Genomic DNA, 17,230 nt, shown 5'->3' with positions numbered 1-17,230 from the left:
ATGACGTCGATTTATTCTGTACTTTCCAATTACCCAGTATTGAACGATTCATCTTCAGTTTGAGGCATATGTAACCTGTCATTGGTGTTTGAAACGCCACATGTTAAAATCGACGATATGAAAATGTGGTAGAAGCGTCTCACGAAATATGAAGAAATCGAATTTCTAGAAAGCATCGATACAAATCATTTATCAAAAACCACAGTGCAATCAATCAACCTAGACAGTTATATCTGTCTTTTGTATGACGTATCTTGTGCTTAACATAATACGATCGTGTATTACAGGTAATGGGCGTTTGATTAATTTCTATTGAAACATGTTGCGGGATACGATGCCTTCAACCTTTTTGAAAAACATGACGATGAAGAAAATTTTATACAATTTTCATAACTTAAAAATGCATGAGTCACGTATAGATAAGCATTAAATAACATTGCACCTTATTACAAAGCTAACATTTTAAAAATTGATGACCATTTAAGGATTATCCAGATTATATTAGAAATTTCAAAAAATGCCATGATTTTTTTTATCAGCGATATCAATGAAATATAGATATATCGATAATGTTTTAATTGTTGTTTATTATTAGCTTCTGATACAGGTTCTTCTTATGATTTTAATGAAAGTGAGTCAGAACAAAATGAGTCTGAATAATCAACTCTCTCACAATTATGTCCAACAGCTTCAGCATCTGCAAAGGGTGTGTCACGAATAAAAAAATAACCGCGATGATTGCATTTTGCCAAGCCTTTAGTTTGAACAAACTTCAGCAACGTAGTTAGCCAACGAACGAACGGAAAGCCGCCCGGCCGCACATGGTTCCTATAGTTCCATTCTCTTTCCCTACCTGCACCGCATAACAGTTGATTCCCCAGTGACTAATTCGCAGCATTGGCTGGCCATTCGTCGTTCTCCATCTGATCCTAGCTTCATACACGTTAGCCCAAGAATGGATGGCATTCCGTTATGAGCCTTCAACAACGTGGTTGGTTATACTATTCCGAACTAATACAATTTAATGTATATCGGAACGGAGCACACCAGAGTACGGTCACGTCACATCACACTGACTGGTAAAATACGCAGAATCGAGGAATGAGAGACAAATAAATAAAGAAAAACTGAACGCATATACAACTATAGATATATCGGGAAGAAAGGCTGGTAACGAGATGCAGAGCAAAAAAAAAGTGAGCTGGTGAGGAATATATTTTCAGCCGAAAAGAAGGCGGAAAATTATTGGAAAGCACCCCACTTGCCTTTCCATTTTGCACCCATATCGATGATCATGAAAAAACAATCAGCAGGAAGGAGTGAGCGAGACAGGGCGGGCTATCGCTATCGAAGGCAGTTAAAAGAGTGTAGAGCAAAAAAAATGAAAAAAATGAAAAATGGCACCAACTCTGGTGGGATTCTGCCCCACTGAGCCCCGAGCGTAGGCTGCCTAAGGAAAAACGCAATTTTGAAACGCAGAAAATCGAATTTACCTTATGTTTAAAATTTGTTAATTAGCTAATAAATTCCGTCTACGTTTCACAGCTTGAATTTCGAGTATCACTGGTATTCCTCCGTTCCAAGGGAGGAGAAAAACTTCAAGTTCTAGTTCTGGTCAGGAAAATTTAATTTTCCTTCATATCTTGTCTAGCCGGCCGTTTCTCTGCGTCTGAAATTCCTTTTCCTCCTTCTGCACAGCACACACCGCAGTGACTTTATCCGAGTTCTGTTGTTTAAGCGCTTTTCTTCTTTACTTTATATAAAGACAAATGACTTAAACATTTCTATCTATAACTACAAAATGTGAACATTCCCGATAAAAAATGTAAAACCAACTAAGCGAATTTTAGAACCTCGTATGGCCGTATGCCGTCAGTATGCTTGCGTCTGACGGGACGAGTTTTCCGCGGAGAAAAAATGAGATTGAGAGAACAAGAGCAGGAGCGCATCGTCATGGCATCGGTTAGAACACACGCGTTCCAAATCGAACCAGATTCACAACACACACATAAGTGGGCCGGGAGTCTCATGGCACGGCAGTTCTATATTCCCTCGGTTTGGGGGGAGCACGTGCGCAGACGCAATTGAAAACCGTTCCTCGAAGACGTCGTCATGCCGTTGTCAAGTCCGCCGCGCTACCAATTGCCGCCTGCCGTCCGTATCTGGCATATACGTCAAAATGCGAAAAACATGACATGCAGAGAAGCGCTATCTGAATATTTTTTTGGAACTTTGTCACCGCGTCACCGAGGACGCGAAGTAGAATCTAATTTATCAGCGATCTAATCAAAGAGATAGAACATTATTGCTAACGAAAACGAAAAAAGTTTGCGGCCAAGTGATAATGGATGGTGATAAATGAAATGCGGGTGAATTCCAAAGCCAGTGATAGACGACGGCCGGGCGGAAAGATGACGACGACGACGCATGTCTCCTGGAATGCACTGAATCATCCACATCGATGATGTTGCTGATGATGGAGACGAAAATCGTTATGATGTGATGAAAAGACTGTGTCGTCGTGATGGGAAGTTCAACCATCGAAGGAGGCTGCTTGTCTCCTAGGGAGGGTACCTGCCTTGATACGGCAGTGGTTGGTATGACGTTGCCAATCGATGATAAGATTGGGTGAGCTATCGCTTTTGGAACGTGATGTTGCGTCACATCTTTACCATCTTGTCTGTTGGTAGAACGTTAAAGTGAGGATAGATTTGTGATGTAAGCGGCATTGATGACATGAATATTATTTGTACAGATTATTTTTCACGGAGACAATAATCAAAATGCACTAATTTTATGATGTTTGCAGCCAATTCCATAAGTACCTATGTTAGAATCGTTAGATCAATCAAAGTCGACCACATTTTGATAACAAAAAACGTTCTGAACAAAGCCATCCAAACTATCTATAAGCTATCCGAACTTTTTTTTTTCAAAGTCAAACAACGCTTTTTCTATGCATTGCACAGTTAGATCAAAATCTGAAGAAATCCACTCTGCTAGTTGCAGTGTCGTCAACGATTCTCATAGTGAACCAGCCTAGGAGACAATAATGATAATAATAATAATTCTCATAGCGCCTTCTACCAATTCCAGAAACCTTACAGTAAATGTTACTGAACTGGCAACTATGTACTAGAGCGAGTTGAAATATTTCCTGCTGAGCACTTCTCCTTTTTTTTCCGACAGTCTAAGGTCTCTGGAGGCTGTTCGGACCATAAAGTCGCACTTAGCGCCCCGTTAGCGATCCAGAAGGGAGAAATGAGGACATTGATTGATGGCTCCATTCTAAGCTATGGTTCAAAGGTCTGAATGTGTGACGGGATTTCATTCGAGGCATGTGTTGACCAATGTCCAATCGTAACACGCTAAATGCATACACGTTCCGGATTGCAATCTCTGCGTTAGCGGCAATAATTATCAGAATGTCGGTAACCAGATCTGATTTGATTAAAAGTCTTCAAGTCCGAGGAAAACAACCAAAACCGGTTGGGTAAAGTGTTGATAAGCGTTCATTTAGATTATATGAACCTTTTTTGTCTGCATATGTAAAAGTTTGACTGTTTGCATCCCATATCTTTTATCTTAAAAATGTCTTCTTATTTTCGTTGTCTCGCTTTTTTCTATTTGAGGCGTAGAAATTCAAGATCAAAGCTGCAGACATTACAACCACTAATTTAGTTGAACGATTGGAAAAATTTAGAGATGTTTTGATAACAAAATTGGAATTTTCTGACTTGTAAGGTTCGTCGCTTGTGGTTTTCTTTTGAAAACGTTGAAGTCATTTGTCTGAAGCCATCCAGACTAGATTGCAGTAATCATGCCGTCATTTTACAATTGAATCATTTGTTTGAGAAACTGCATATATCCATTTTACACAATTCGGAGAAAACGACAAAAAACTGTTTTTGAATCAATTGGTCCCGAATCAACATCCTGGATTCCATAATAAATTATTCTTCAAAGTATTTTGCATATTGCGTTACCGTAAGTCGATACCTCTCTTACTCGATATTATTCAAGTCGAAGTATTTTACCAAAGCATTTTCACCTCGCTAACTCGATGTTTTCAGAATCAGTTCACATGTACAATATATACGATGTCCAGCCATTTGGCAGAATGCCGTTTGGCCGATAAGTTAAAAAACTTATATTGTGGCTAATGTCTAGTAGGAAATACATGAAGTGTGCAGCGAGAAGTGATGAATGATACATTTCGTACATCTCATAATAGAAAATAGAAAATGAATAGTGAAAAGGGATAGGCGGAAAGTTAGAAGAGAGAAATAAGAATTGAGAAATGAAAATTGAGAAGTTAGAAGTGAGAAATATGAGATGTGAGAAGAGAGAAGTAAGAAGTATGAAGTAAGAATTGAGAAGAGAGAAGTAAAAAGTGAGAAGTGAGATATTTGAGAAGTGAGAAGTGAAATGCGGGATGTGAGAAATAAGAAGTCAGAAGTGAGAAGTAAGAAGTTAAAAATAAGAAGTGAGAAGTGAGTAAGAAATGAGAAGTGAGAAGTGAGAGGTGAGAAGCGATAAGTGAAAGGTAAAAAATGAGAATAGAAAAGTGAGAAGTAAGAAATTCGAAGTGCGAAGTGCGAAGTGACAAGTAGAAAGGAAGAAGTGAGAAGCAAGAAGTGCGAAATAAATGGTGAGCAACGAGAAGGTCAAAGTTAGTAGTGAGAAATGAAAAGTGAGAACTGAGAAGTAAGAGGACCGAGTAGTGAGAAGTGAAAATGGAGAAGAAAATTGGATTTTTTAAACTTAATCTTAATTCCTTCTCATCATTCCTTCTCCTTCCTTCCGGCTTTCCTTGAGAAAATAGAAGTGAATAATTTGTGAAGTAAGAGCTGCAAAGTGAGAAGTGAAAAATGAGAAGTGAGCAGTGAGAAGTGAAAGGTAAAAGGTGAGAAGAGCTGATTCCGAACATTTCATTTCTCACTTCTCAATTCTCACTTTTCACTATTCATTTCGAACATCTCACTCCTCACTTCACTTAATAAGGAAATCAATTTTAACTATTAGGCCAAACGGCATTTGGCCAAATGCCATTTCGTCAAATGACCCTAAACCATATTTCTACATGTTATGAAAGGTGTTTGAAATTCGGGAAGAAAAATATAAATGTGTTTTCTATCTCGATTCCACCCTAACTTGATGGTCCCTTCAATATCGAGTAAGAAAGAGTTCACTGTACATATGAAGTTTCTCAAAAAGAAACGAAAAAAAAAGTCATACATTTCCGAACAAATTCTTTTTTTTTCGTATTTTTATGCAGAATACGTATTTGTGAACGAGGATTCAGAATGTATAAAAATCTCATTTTTGCCAAATATGTCACAAAACACGCAACTCTGCAAAGTAAAAGGCCCAACCTCTGCCTGGGCAAACCTCCCTAATTTGTGAGATCAGCAAGTCATCTCCCGACTCCGAACTGGTCACATCAGAGTCTTCCACAACTTTGTGGGAGGGCCCTTTTAACGAATGTGAAGTCTGCGATGTTCCTAACTAAGTAGAACATTACCTCTGCCAGTGCCCCAAATACCAGGGAGCCGTATGGGATACCCACAAGCATCAGAGATGCTCTTGCAGACGATACCGCCAGTACCACCGCCCGTATTTGATTTCTGAAAGCACATCTAGATATATACACAGCTTTCCTTCTGGTCTCCCGAATAATATTTCGGGTATAAGACCGAGTACTCCTTTCTCAATTCGAAGCCTTGAGTCTCCAGTTGTTTGAGAAGATCATCAACGATTATGGGCCACAATAGAGGAGATAACAGGCCTCCCTGGGGACACCCTTTTACTGCTCTCACACTAAATGATGAGCTTGCAAGGTTTGCTGATATTTTTCTTTTCCATAACATTTCGCTTAGTTAACAAAGTTTATATCAAAACCTCGTTTCAATATACCGTGAGGCATCGAAATCCGTACACTTAAGCACTTTAGTATATGAAAAAGTCATTAGAAAATAGGAATCGAATGTAAATAAAACGTTCGTCATTGACACAGGCGCACGAAGGCTTCTACTTTTGAAGTGTTTCACATTTACTCATTAAAAACTACGAAAAACATGATAAAATAATGAATTAAATGAACTACTCCTGACTCAAAATCCGTCCACCGTGGACGGATTTCGAACAAAGGATCAAAATCCGTACAGCTATTTCTGAACTAAATATTTAAATTGAAACAGTCGGATTGACTAAAATACCACTGTAAATAGATCGATACGCACCTTGAGAAGCGATCCCTTCGATTTGTATTCCATTTATCTTTTGTAATAATTTGCAATTAGCAATTAAAACACAGTTACTTTTGGTGCAATTATGCTCTATCCGAAAACAAAATGGCGGCACAAACTCCGCGTTAGGTGGGTGGAGATTTGTTTTTGATTTTTGTTGTTTTAATTTCAAAGCCTTCTTTCCAATTTTATGCCCTAAAAGCTTACTGTCAAGTATCTGAACAGGATAAGATAAATTATTTCTACATTAATTGCCTTTAACCTCCTTTAATTTATTGATATCTCATGAGGTGGACGGATTTCGGTGCTGTACGGATTTCGGTCCCGCAGGGTAGCATCTTTTATTGAACTATGAGATATGTTATCGAATGCTCCTTCAACGTCAATGAACGCAGCAAGTGAAATTCAATTTGCTTTAAAAGAATTTTGTAACTAAGCAGAATAGATGGTTTCTTTCTTTAGGTATCAGATTTAAAATAATAAAACTAAACAGTATCTCTAAATCTTACTCAAAAAAATAACTCAGAACAGAATAGAAAAATGCTTAGCTTTATCAATTAGGAGATTATGAGTTTATTCTGTGTCCGATAAAGGACTATTAATTTTTCGACTTATGTAAAACTTTTAAATCATTTGATTTACACGTGGTATGAAGAACTTAACCGCTAGAAAGTAAAATCAGAAACTGCCTGTGGATAAATGCATGATGAAGACTCTTTTTTTTAATCTTTGTTAAAGTAATTTTAATTTATTTAAATACTTAAGTTTCAAAATTATTCCCCCCACGTAATTTGAACAAATTCGGATATTATTGTAAGCGCAGTTTGTGCGTATTAGTAGTATTGTATTGCAATTCTTCTATAAATTTGTACCGGCACGACAAACGATAGATTTGCGGCATGACAGATGCAAAATGTCGGCAAAAACTGTCGACGGTAGCCCACAGCTGCATTCCAGACAGCAATAAATGTATGGATCTTTAAAATATTCATCATTTCTTATAAATACGGACAGATGGAGACGCATGGTGCATCGACATAATATTACGATTTTTTCTGCAAATTTTATATTTTTTTGTTAACCGTTTACATCCTTTTTACATAATGATTAAGTAAAACGAAAGTATGGTGACAGTGCTCTTCAGCTACATGAGAAAGAAAGAATTAATAAAAGATTGTCTACTATTTAATTACAAGGTTAATTACAAAATTATTTATTTACAATCAATCCCTCAAATTTTCCACTTACGTACTACGTTGGCACCCAACAACTAAGTTTGCCAATTTCTTATATCTCACTCCAAAAAAATATTAACGTACCTATTTCCACTACTGGTGCCATCGACCAATATTTCTATTATCAGTTCTGCTGCAAATTCGAATCTGAGCTAAAAATGTATGCATCTCGTGTGAAATTTCGAATTGCTACGATAACTCGGTAGATTCGTGAAAAAAGTCGAATACAAGCGTCAGCATTTAACTGCAAATCGTGACGTCGGAGGTAAACGAACCGATTTGGTTCCGATTAATTATCACTAATTCTCACCTTCCCCTCCCCTCCCCCATTCACTAATAACAACTAATTGAATGTCTATACGTCTCTGAGGGGTAACGCAACGTGCTAACAATGTCAACGAATGGGAAAAAAAATCGGTACACGGCTTCCGCATGCATCTTTCCCGTTAAGGTCACTCCTGACGGAATCCAAGATTAAAAGTGCTCGCGTTTTCGGAGGCACACCACTCGATACGGTAGCAACGCACAACTGTCATTTTTATTATTTCACGCATGCTTCGACGCAGCAAAGCTAAATCAACAAAAATGACAGTTGTGCGCCGCCTCTGAATCGAGTGGTGTGCCCCCGAAAACGCGAGCATTTCTAATCTTGGATTCCGTCAGGAGTGACCTTAAAGCAAAGTAACATAGTTTGATTTTTTTCTTCAGAGGAAAAAAAAAACTATTACAATTTTTCATGAACTCTTGTTACTCGGAATGTTACAATTACATTGGTTACTAATTACCGCTATTTTTGGCCACCTTGATGCTATTTTTACTATTCAAATTCAAATTGCCCCAATTACTGCCCTGCGATCGTTTCCAATGAGCTCGAAGCCATCCAGAATGTTCAGAAGCATATGCGACTGGGTAATGATAGTACCGCAAGCAAGTGCTGGATTGGAAACCGGTAGTGCATCGCAGCAGATGCAGACTCAGGGGAATGTGACCTGATCCAGGTCGAGTCTGAAGCAAGCAGCCGCCCAGGATGGAGATCTTTTAGGTGGGCTCTATGCACCCCTAGCAATGCTAAGGATTCATGAATGAAATGTGGAGTGGAGTGACGTGAGATTGCTCGAATGACGTAAGAATAGTCGTATTCCCCCATTTAAATAATATGGTCATCTCACGTGAGAATAGGTAAAAACGACTCACCTCACGTCACTCTCGTAGAATAAGCCCAAATGAGTGATCCGCAGGATAAACTGCTGATTCGTCGTCGTCGACCCTCACGGAACCGGCCTGGTATTCGGCGACGAAATACTCATCAAATGATATGAGTCTGTTGAATAGAATACACAGCAGAATTTTGTACGCTGAGTTCAGAAGAATAATCCCTCTGCAATTAGCGCACTCATGTTCATCCATGTCCAGTTCCATTGAAGTTATAAGCCAAGAAGACCTTGGCAGGAGAGCATTTCGTGATGCCGAAATTCGCCATTCAGAAAAAATACCCTTGGCACAACAAGAAGGCCCGGAGAACTTGACATCCGGGCAAGTATCCCAAACGAGAGCTATGGAATCCTTCGTGAAGACTTCTACAAGACACGAGGATATTGTGCTCGGCGCCTTCCACAGGTCGACTTCACCATCCCCTGCAACTAACAGACTGTGCAGAAGAACATTGCTAATTGCAGCATCAACATGAACAACAGCAAATCGATAAAAGCTCATCGAAAATGTAACTGACTCGAGGTGAACTGTTGTCGATTATCGAAGCGGATTAATAGCCATTAAGGATAATGCCGACGTGAAACTGTAGACAGTATGTTTGGAACCAAAACGTTGATGATATAATGCAAAGGAACCTTTTTGAGTAGAACTACCGTCCTGTTCCTGTTCTGGAAAGTTATCGTTCCAAACTGGGGCCTCATTGCGCATCTCCTTTCGACAGATCTTTCGTATGCCAGTTTGCTCGTTTCGAGTCGAGATGCGCAGGGTTGTTACGGAGATCCTGAAATATTTTCCGCGCGACATGAAATACATTCCGCGCCAAATCCACGCGACAAAAAACTAAATTCTAAGCAAATACACGAGAAATAACATTTTTTCATCAAAATTTACTGAACGTCTTCTATTCAAGTTTGCTATATTCTAATTTATTGGCTATACATTTAAACAGGAAATTGGACTGCCTATCCAACTTAGAATTTTCTCTATATAATAAGTAACCTGCAATTAGTATTACAACCACTCTAAATGGCTATAGAAGTACTGAAGCTTAGTGAACAAGAACCAAACAGTCAAAACTATTTCAATAAGCACCGGTTTTTAAATGAGATGATGGTTTCGGCATGTTTTGTTCCATTTTTGTCTGTTGACTTTTTGTTAATCGAACTCTATAAAGTTCGGCACAAGAAGTAATAAATTATGCAACTTTGTTGTAATTATTGATCACAAGACAAATTTGCGTAGAGATTAAAGAATTAGACAATGTAGATCCGGTTTTAGACAAAACTTCAGTAAAACAATTATTTGAATTCGTATCAAGAAACAAATAATACAATATAAAACACGGTTGCTCAAGCTTCGTTGATTTGCCAGTCAGAATCCTGATTTTCAAGCGTAAATTCCTTCGGAAATTCCAGAGGAATATTTTCACGAATTTCAGCAGAAATTTCTTTGGGAATTTGGCAGAATAATTTGCGTAAACTTTAGCAAAAATTAGTCCGTTAGTTGTGAGTTATTTCTCCTTCAATTCTTGTAACGTGTTTCTTTAAGAGTTCATGTATGAGTTCCGATAACATTTGTAGTGGAAATTAATTTGCAATTTTTTGACTGTTTTTATTTTATTTTGACCGTACTGGAATTTCAGCCAAAATCTCCTAGAATATCTGCGAAAACTTCTCCGAAAATTCTTGCAGAAATTAATTATTCGTTTGCAGATTCATCCCAGCAATTGCTGTAGTTAACCCTCCAGGAATTCTCACGAGTGTAGAAAAATTTTCTTGGATCTGCTGCAGAAGTCGTTCCATAGTTGTACAAAACCTCCCCTGGGAAATTATTCTGAAATTTATTTGGGAATTTTTCAAATTCAAGTGAATTCTTCAAAAACAACCTGCGGAAAATCTTCAGAGCCTACTAGCGGAAATCACTTCATGAATTCCTGCGGAAATCGTTTTAGATTTTTTTTTTGCAGAAATTGAAGAAAATCCGCGGAAACTACTCCAAATTTTTTTTTTATAGTTTTTAAGATTTTAAATGCTGCAAAAAATCCTTTTTAGGCTGTGGAAATTTATTAGCAAGGAATTTATACAAGGATCCTCAAATGATTCTTGTGACAAGTTGCTTTAAGAGATTTCTTCGTTGTTGATAATCCTGTAAAAAATACCATCGGAGTTATCCAAAAATATCGCGAAAAACGATAATTTTCTGCGGAAGCTCTTATATTAAAATTAAGCATCAAATCAAAGAACATTTTTGTGTTTTCAATTGTTGTATACACGCTTCTTCGTTCTAGATGAATGTTTTGAAAGCAATATAAAGTATTCCAACGAAAAACTTTAAAAAATGATATGATTATATCATGCTAAGTAGTTCATCGTAAAAGAAAAAATCAATCACATACTGACAAATTAATATTTCGGAATTACAAAGAAATTGACAAAGTGAAAATGGGTGTCCATGTCCTTCAATAGACATGTTATTTCAGAATAGATTAAAAATGGCAAAAGGTGGCGTCCCTTTCCTCACAATATTTGTTTACAGAATGCTCAAGGAGTGCCCGTGCATGCCCATTCAATAAGGGCTTGGACATATCCGAAAAATAATGTTAATAGCCTTCAAACGTAAGTTTTGTTCTCAACAACATTTGCTAATGAAAATAAAGCCAATCAAGAAAGACATAAAACTAATTTTCAAATAAACGTCCTTAGATCTAGATCTAAATGAAATATTTATTAAATTTTCATCTAAAACTAAATCCGCGCGAAACCCTAAAATCGTTATGTAAATCCACGCCAAATCCGCGAAAATTGCGAAATTCGCGGAATCCGCGTAGTCGTAACAACCCTGGCAATGCCACTCCTGTATTGGGATCATTTACGACGAAGCTTTAAAAAGAAGACATTGCATTTAGGCTGAAACGTACCCTTGGCCTTGAGCAAACGCGCGGCAGAAGAATCGCCGAGTACTCCTCGTTGGTTTTTTGGTGACTAATAGAGGTTTCGAAGATTGCACACGCTGCATTCACAAAATCAACTTCAGCGATGATGATTCGATTAGTCAAGCCATAGTAGTAGGAAAAAGTTTTCTGCTAGGAACTGGCGTAATTGCATTTGACCTTGAAATTTCAAATGGATAATAGTTTTTCTCTATTTAGTACATTTCGTTCAACTGACGTTACTACATAATGCATCGGAATCCATTCCCTCTGTTGGACACATTAGTTAACCGAAAAAAGGTTGAATGAAGAGCACAGTCGTTCCATAAATCAAGGTCAAAATCAATTACGCCCATTTGAAAAAGGTTTTCCTAGACTTATTCTACGACTATTTTGCTATTGAGTGAGGAACACGATTTCAGAAATACGATTAAATTCATTTGTGAATATGTTTATGATTAAATAGAATTAAGAATTGAATAATTTGGTTATGGAATGTCGTTGATCCTAAAACCACAGACAAACAGACATAACACATTGAATAATTACTCATCAAATTCGTCGTCGTTCAAACACTAACGACATCTGTTGATTTCCAAGCACGAACCAGATGGCGGTAGTGAGCAAACGTCAAACTCGAGCAAAAACAATGCGCGCGCCACGAGTGATCGATTATTATAAATTCAGTAGAAAACCGAATTATAGCCGCTATCGAAATTGGATTTTTCTCACAATCCATACGTTAAACCTAATTTCGGAAGTAGTGCGCTGTATAGCACATCACCAAATGAAAACAGCGCACCACTTCCGAAGTTAGGTTTAACGCATGGATTGTGAGAAAAATCCAACTTTGTTAGCGGCTATAATTCGTTTTTGCACCGAATTGATAATATAATTATTTGAGTTGACCAGTAAATCAGTGAACGATGGAAATTTGAAGAGTGTTATGTCTGGGTAAAACTTAACTGACGAAATTTGATAATTTGTGTTATACAAGAGGGATACCCTGCTTGATAAAACCCTCATGATCGTTGAAGACTTTCAAAATTAACGATTCAGCAATAAAATTCACTACAATGTAATTGTGCAGAGAATGGCGATGAGTGTGACGCCATGCCCCAATTCTGAGAAGTATCTTTTTGGTTTCGAAAGAGACTAGTGACGCCAAGTTCCAAAGTAGGACGAGTGTCATCTACCATATTCATTCTAAATCGAGATCCAAACGAGCATTACGATACTGGTTTGAACTGGACATGACATCACTCTGCTAACACTCACTGATGTTCTTCAATATCGGTTTTACCAATTCTGCAACAGATTGTTCAATAATTGATAATTATCACAAAATAAATTATAAATTATAATTTCACATATCATAAAAGCCAAGATCATGTCACTAAAGTGAACATGATCTAACTGGACTACATTTTTATTTATTTTTTAAATATTGTAACAATTCATCATACGGTTTGCTTTCTGAACGGCAAATATACGCAAACAAATGTCTCGTGATTGTTCCGTCAATCGCAACGGTAGGCGGCAAATCCTTACCCGTTTCTACTCACACACCACACCGTCGTCGTCGTCGATCTAACGAGGAAGACGTGTTTTTTTATTCTGCAAATAATCGTATTGCAATGCTTTCAAAGTATTTCTACGCGATATTCCAACCAAGATTGAGGATCAACTGTATTAATATGTGTTCGTACGGTCGAGAATGTGCAAGCGCGCGCGTCTCATCATCCGTTGGGAACAAATATTGCGTAATAGTGTCAGCGCGAAATCGCGTCTGTCGCGGACAGGATGCTTCAATACAAACGATGAACAATATAATTCCTTTTCAAATTAGTTTTCCTTTCATATGAAAAAAAAAACAAAGTTATGGTTCTTACTGTGTTTATTGAATTTTGATACGTTTTCCGTGCTGGAAGTCTCCACAACATCGTAATAATGATTAGCATGTTTCTACATTATATAATGACGCTGAATGCCAACGAGAATTCCACACCAATTGATCAGCTGCGATCAACTTTTTTTTTACAGTATCCAAAAAACATGTTTTATATTGACACATCCATGCCAGAACAAAATTACGAAGTTCGTGAACCATTATGGGCCTTAGCTCCTGGATTAGATCAAATGTAAGATGGAAGGATGGGAAACTTCCACCTCATTACTGCTGCTCGACAACTGTACGACGATGCTATCGGTTGGGTCCAGCGCAACAGCAGCAAATCAATGAACCCCATCAATTAGTCCCGAGCGCTAGGCTGAGAGCAACAGCAAAGTCATATTGAGCCTCCATTATGTAGGTAGCTATATTTGAGCTGAGCTGATAGCAAGACTCTATCCAGCACGGCTGCACTGGACCGGATGGTGTATATCTTGTCTCTTCTAGTTCGTGCCGTTCGTTGTGGACACAATGATAGAGCTTCGAACGATATACGAGACATTGGAATTATGTGTTATCAAAATGACATTGAAGCGGCGTATTTTCTCACTCGCAATAGATATCACGCTCCCGTTCTCTCTTTTTCTCTTTGAGCGCAGTAAATTACTCCAAACACGTTTTAATGGCTTACTTGAGTGTAATTTTTTTTTATTAGCAGTGTATTGAACGTTGTGGCTGATTGGTAAATGCGTAGTTGTTCATGCCAATGTTTTATGCTGCTTCGTCATGTTTCACACACTTTTCAGCACATTGTTTCTGCTTCCTCTAACGGACAGGCGTTCTATGCGGGATGACAAATTTATATAAATACACGCATCGATGTGAGTCAAGTCAGGAGAAAAGGCGAAAGAACGGAGGTAGAGAAAGAATGCCGATGATGTTTCTCAAGTTCGATGCGACGATAGGTATTTCCTTTCTCTGTATTGGTTTCATCAATTAAAACATTTCATTCATGTAGTGGTGTGAACTGGCACAAACCAGTCATCTTTGCGTTTAACAATTTTTCAGCGGTAAAATGACCATGGTTTCATCGTGCCGCCATCCATACATTCCGTTCTACGTGTCCCGAAACATATGCACCAATTCCAGTCGATTGTGGCGTTATTTTTTGACTTAGCGGCCTGATAGGGTTCAATTGCTGAGCAGAACGCTTTTGTAATTAAAAAACACAAGTTTCAAATAATTTTCAAGCAGTTCTTATTCACCATCATACATATTACCAGTTAATGATCAGCTTGCCATTAACCACGCCCTCATCCTTGACAGGTTGAGAAAGGAGATCGATTAGAGCGCATACCACAAGGCCCTTGTCCTGTTCCCCACTGGCCTCCACTGCCACCAGCTTTCCGTTTCAGTGTACTACCTCCGGTGCGATGTGAGAATAGCGCAGCTTGACAACTAAGCGCTAGGATTTCCTCTATAGCCTTGAAAATTTCTCTCCTTAATGCTCATATTAATTTCCGTATGGCTGTGCGCGAGACAGGGGCACTGCCTTCGGTAAAGATATCCCCTTCCTCAATGGCTGCCTCTGAGTGGTCAATAAGGAAATAGGGGTCTTAGCACAATTACTGTTTCCGTTCTTCTTTCATATTACTGATGATGATTTCTCGACCTTTAAATGAATTTTTATTGCACTTCAGCCAATATTTCTTACTTTTTCATCCCGAATGTGCTCTCGACAGGCCAGAAAAATCTAGAAAAAAGTGAGCATGTGGAGCTCATAAAGTGGAGAGAAACATGCGTACTCTTTTTCCCGATGGCAAGTAGGTAGACGAACGAGCAAAAAGAAGAAATTTGACTCATTTTACGTCACATGCACTCACATGTAGGTGAAACACTGCGCTCCAGCGCCAATTTTTCATCTTCCAGACACTAATGTCCCTGATCACTATCACCGCCCGCACAAAAAGCACTATCTTTGACGATCCCTCGGGATCCGAAATATCAAACTTTCATAAAAAAAAAGTCTGGAAGATGAAACCCCGAGCCGTTCATTTCATAGAGCGCACACCGCCCGGCTTCGAAGAACTTTTTCACTCGCTACCTCTCGCTCCTATTAGCCAGCAGCAGTGCTGAAAAACCGACAGGCAGCCAAGGCAAAGGCAGTCAAAATGGCGACCTGGACACTCCTCAATGCGTCACACCGCCTTCAGGCCACTGAAATTCCATCTTTCCCAACCGGAAGCGGGTAACTTCCATCACGCCCCGGTGCTACACATCTTTATACGGATTTGTTACTTACTTTTTGCAACGCAGGGACACTTTTCGCGTACAAAATAATGGCACACACACTCGCTTTTCCAACAGAATCAGCTCACGAAAAGACTCCACGGCCGCAATATCAAAAAATCGATCGATTTTGAGCGCTCCGCTAGCTCGACGAACCGAACCGTACCCTCGCGACACCACTAATACCGACTGTCTCGCTTTTTCGGCTCTCCTCCTTTGACGTAACTGTCAGGTAGTGAAGATTTCGCCGATTTTATGGCAAATGTTGATAAACACTACACGGAACCTCGATTTGGGTATTTTGTGAACTGATGACGATTTCCAGTACACAGAGAGAAAATAAACTATGGTTCGACGAACATTGCCAAAATGTTTTTAAAAACCCAGATTAATCCACCTAGCGGTGATGGTGCCTTTCTCGTGAATTATAAAAACAGTTTTTTGGCCATTACTCTTGAGCCCAAAGTCCGATCTGGCCAATTTTCAATAGGATACAATGTTGCAAGCAAATCGGTTAAGGATAAGTGCCTGAGAAATGAGTGACATTTTTTTTCCCAATTTTTCTAGAAAAAAGTGGTATTTTGGCCATAATTTCCGAGCCCATAGTCCGATCTGACCAATTTTCAATAGGAAACAATGGTAGAGTATACTGCGTCGAATGCAACTTTTTGCGAGTGAATCGGTTAAGGATAAGTGCCTGAAAAATGAGTGACATTTTTTTGCTATTTTTTTTCTATAAAAAAGTGGTATTTTGGCCATAACTTTCGAGCCCATAGTCCGATCTGACCAATTTTCAATAGGAAACAATGGTAGTGTATCCTGCGTCGAATGCAACTTGTTGCGAGTAAATCGGTTAAGGATAAGTACTTGAAAAATGAGTGACATTTTTTTTGGGTGGGTGCGCACAAACACACACACATACACACACACACACACACATACACACAGACATCACCTCAATTCGTCGAGCTGAGTCGATCGGTATATAACACTATGGGTCTCCGAGCCTTCTATAAAAAGTTTGTTTTTGGAGCGATCATATAGCCTTTACGTATACTTAGTATACGAGAAAGGCAAAAATGCGCAGTTTTTATTATTTTGAGTACCGAAACATTTAAGCCCCAAACGCAATACAACGGAACGGCGACGGAAACGGAAAATTTGACAGTTAGCCCATATATTTTCTGTCAAATTTGCCGTTTCCGTCGCCGTTCCGTTGTATTGCGTTTGGGGCTTTACTTTGGACTGATATATTATCATATTTCCTGGATATAATACACTGCGCGTCTTTTGTAATGTTCCCAAATGAATCCTTGCCAAAAACTCTACAGTATAACAATATAGGTGCTTACACACTTAAAATAAATCGCCGAATTCGGTAAAATTTTACCGAAATCTCAACAGCAGAACTATTCGGTAAATAATT

General features: G+C 38.6%; 1 protein-coding gene across 3 annotated transcripts in view; it reads right to left on the bottom strand.

Moving 5' to 3' along the window:
* LOC134218306 (14-3-3 protein zeta) overlaps positions 1 to 15,989 on the bottom strand; it is a 43,783-nt gene extending 27,794 nt beyond the window's left edge. The window contains exon 1 of one of the 3 annotated variants that reach the window (XM_062697239.1): positions 15,818 to 15,989. The gene's annotated coding sequence lies outside the window, so the exon portion shown is untranslated. Of the gene's footprint in view, positions 1 to 1,493; positions 1,761 to 15,817 lie in introns of those variants that run through there. The other 2 variants (XM_062697238.1, XM_062697240.1) reach the window with 2 other exon arrangements.
* Positions 15,990 to 17,230: the final 1,241 nt, after the last annotated feature.

This window comes from Armigeres subalbatus, chromosome 2 (genome assembly GCF_024139115.2).
Source record: "Armigeres subalbatus isolate Guangzhou_Male chromosome 2, GZ_Asu_2, whole genome shotgun sequence".
Classification (NCBI taxonomy): domain Eukaryota; kingdom Metazoa; phylum Arthropoda; class Insecta; order Diptera; family Culicidae; genus Armigeres; species Armigeres subalbatus.
Note: the sequence above shows the minus strand (reverse complement) of the source record. Positions and strands in the feature narration are given on the sequence as shown.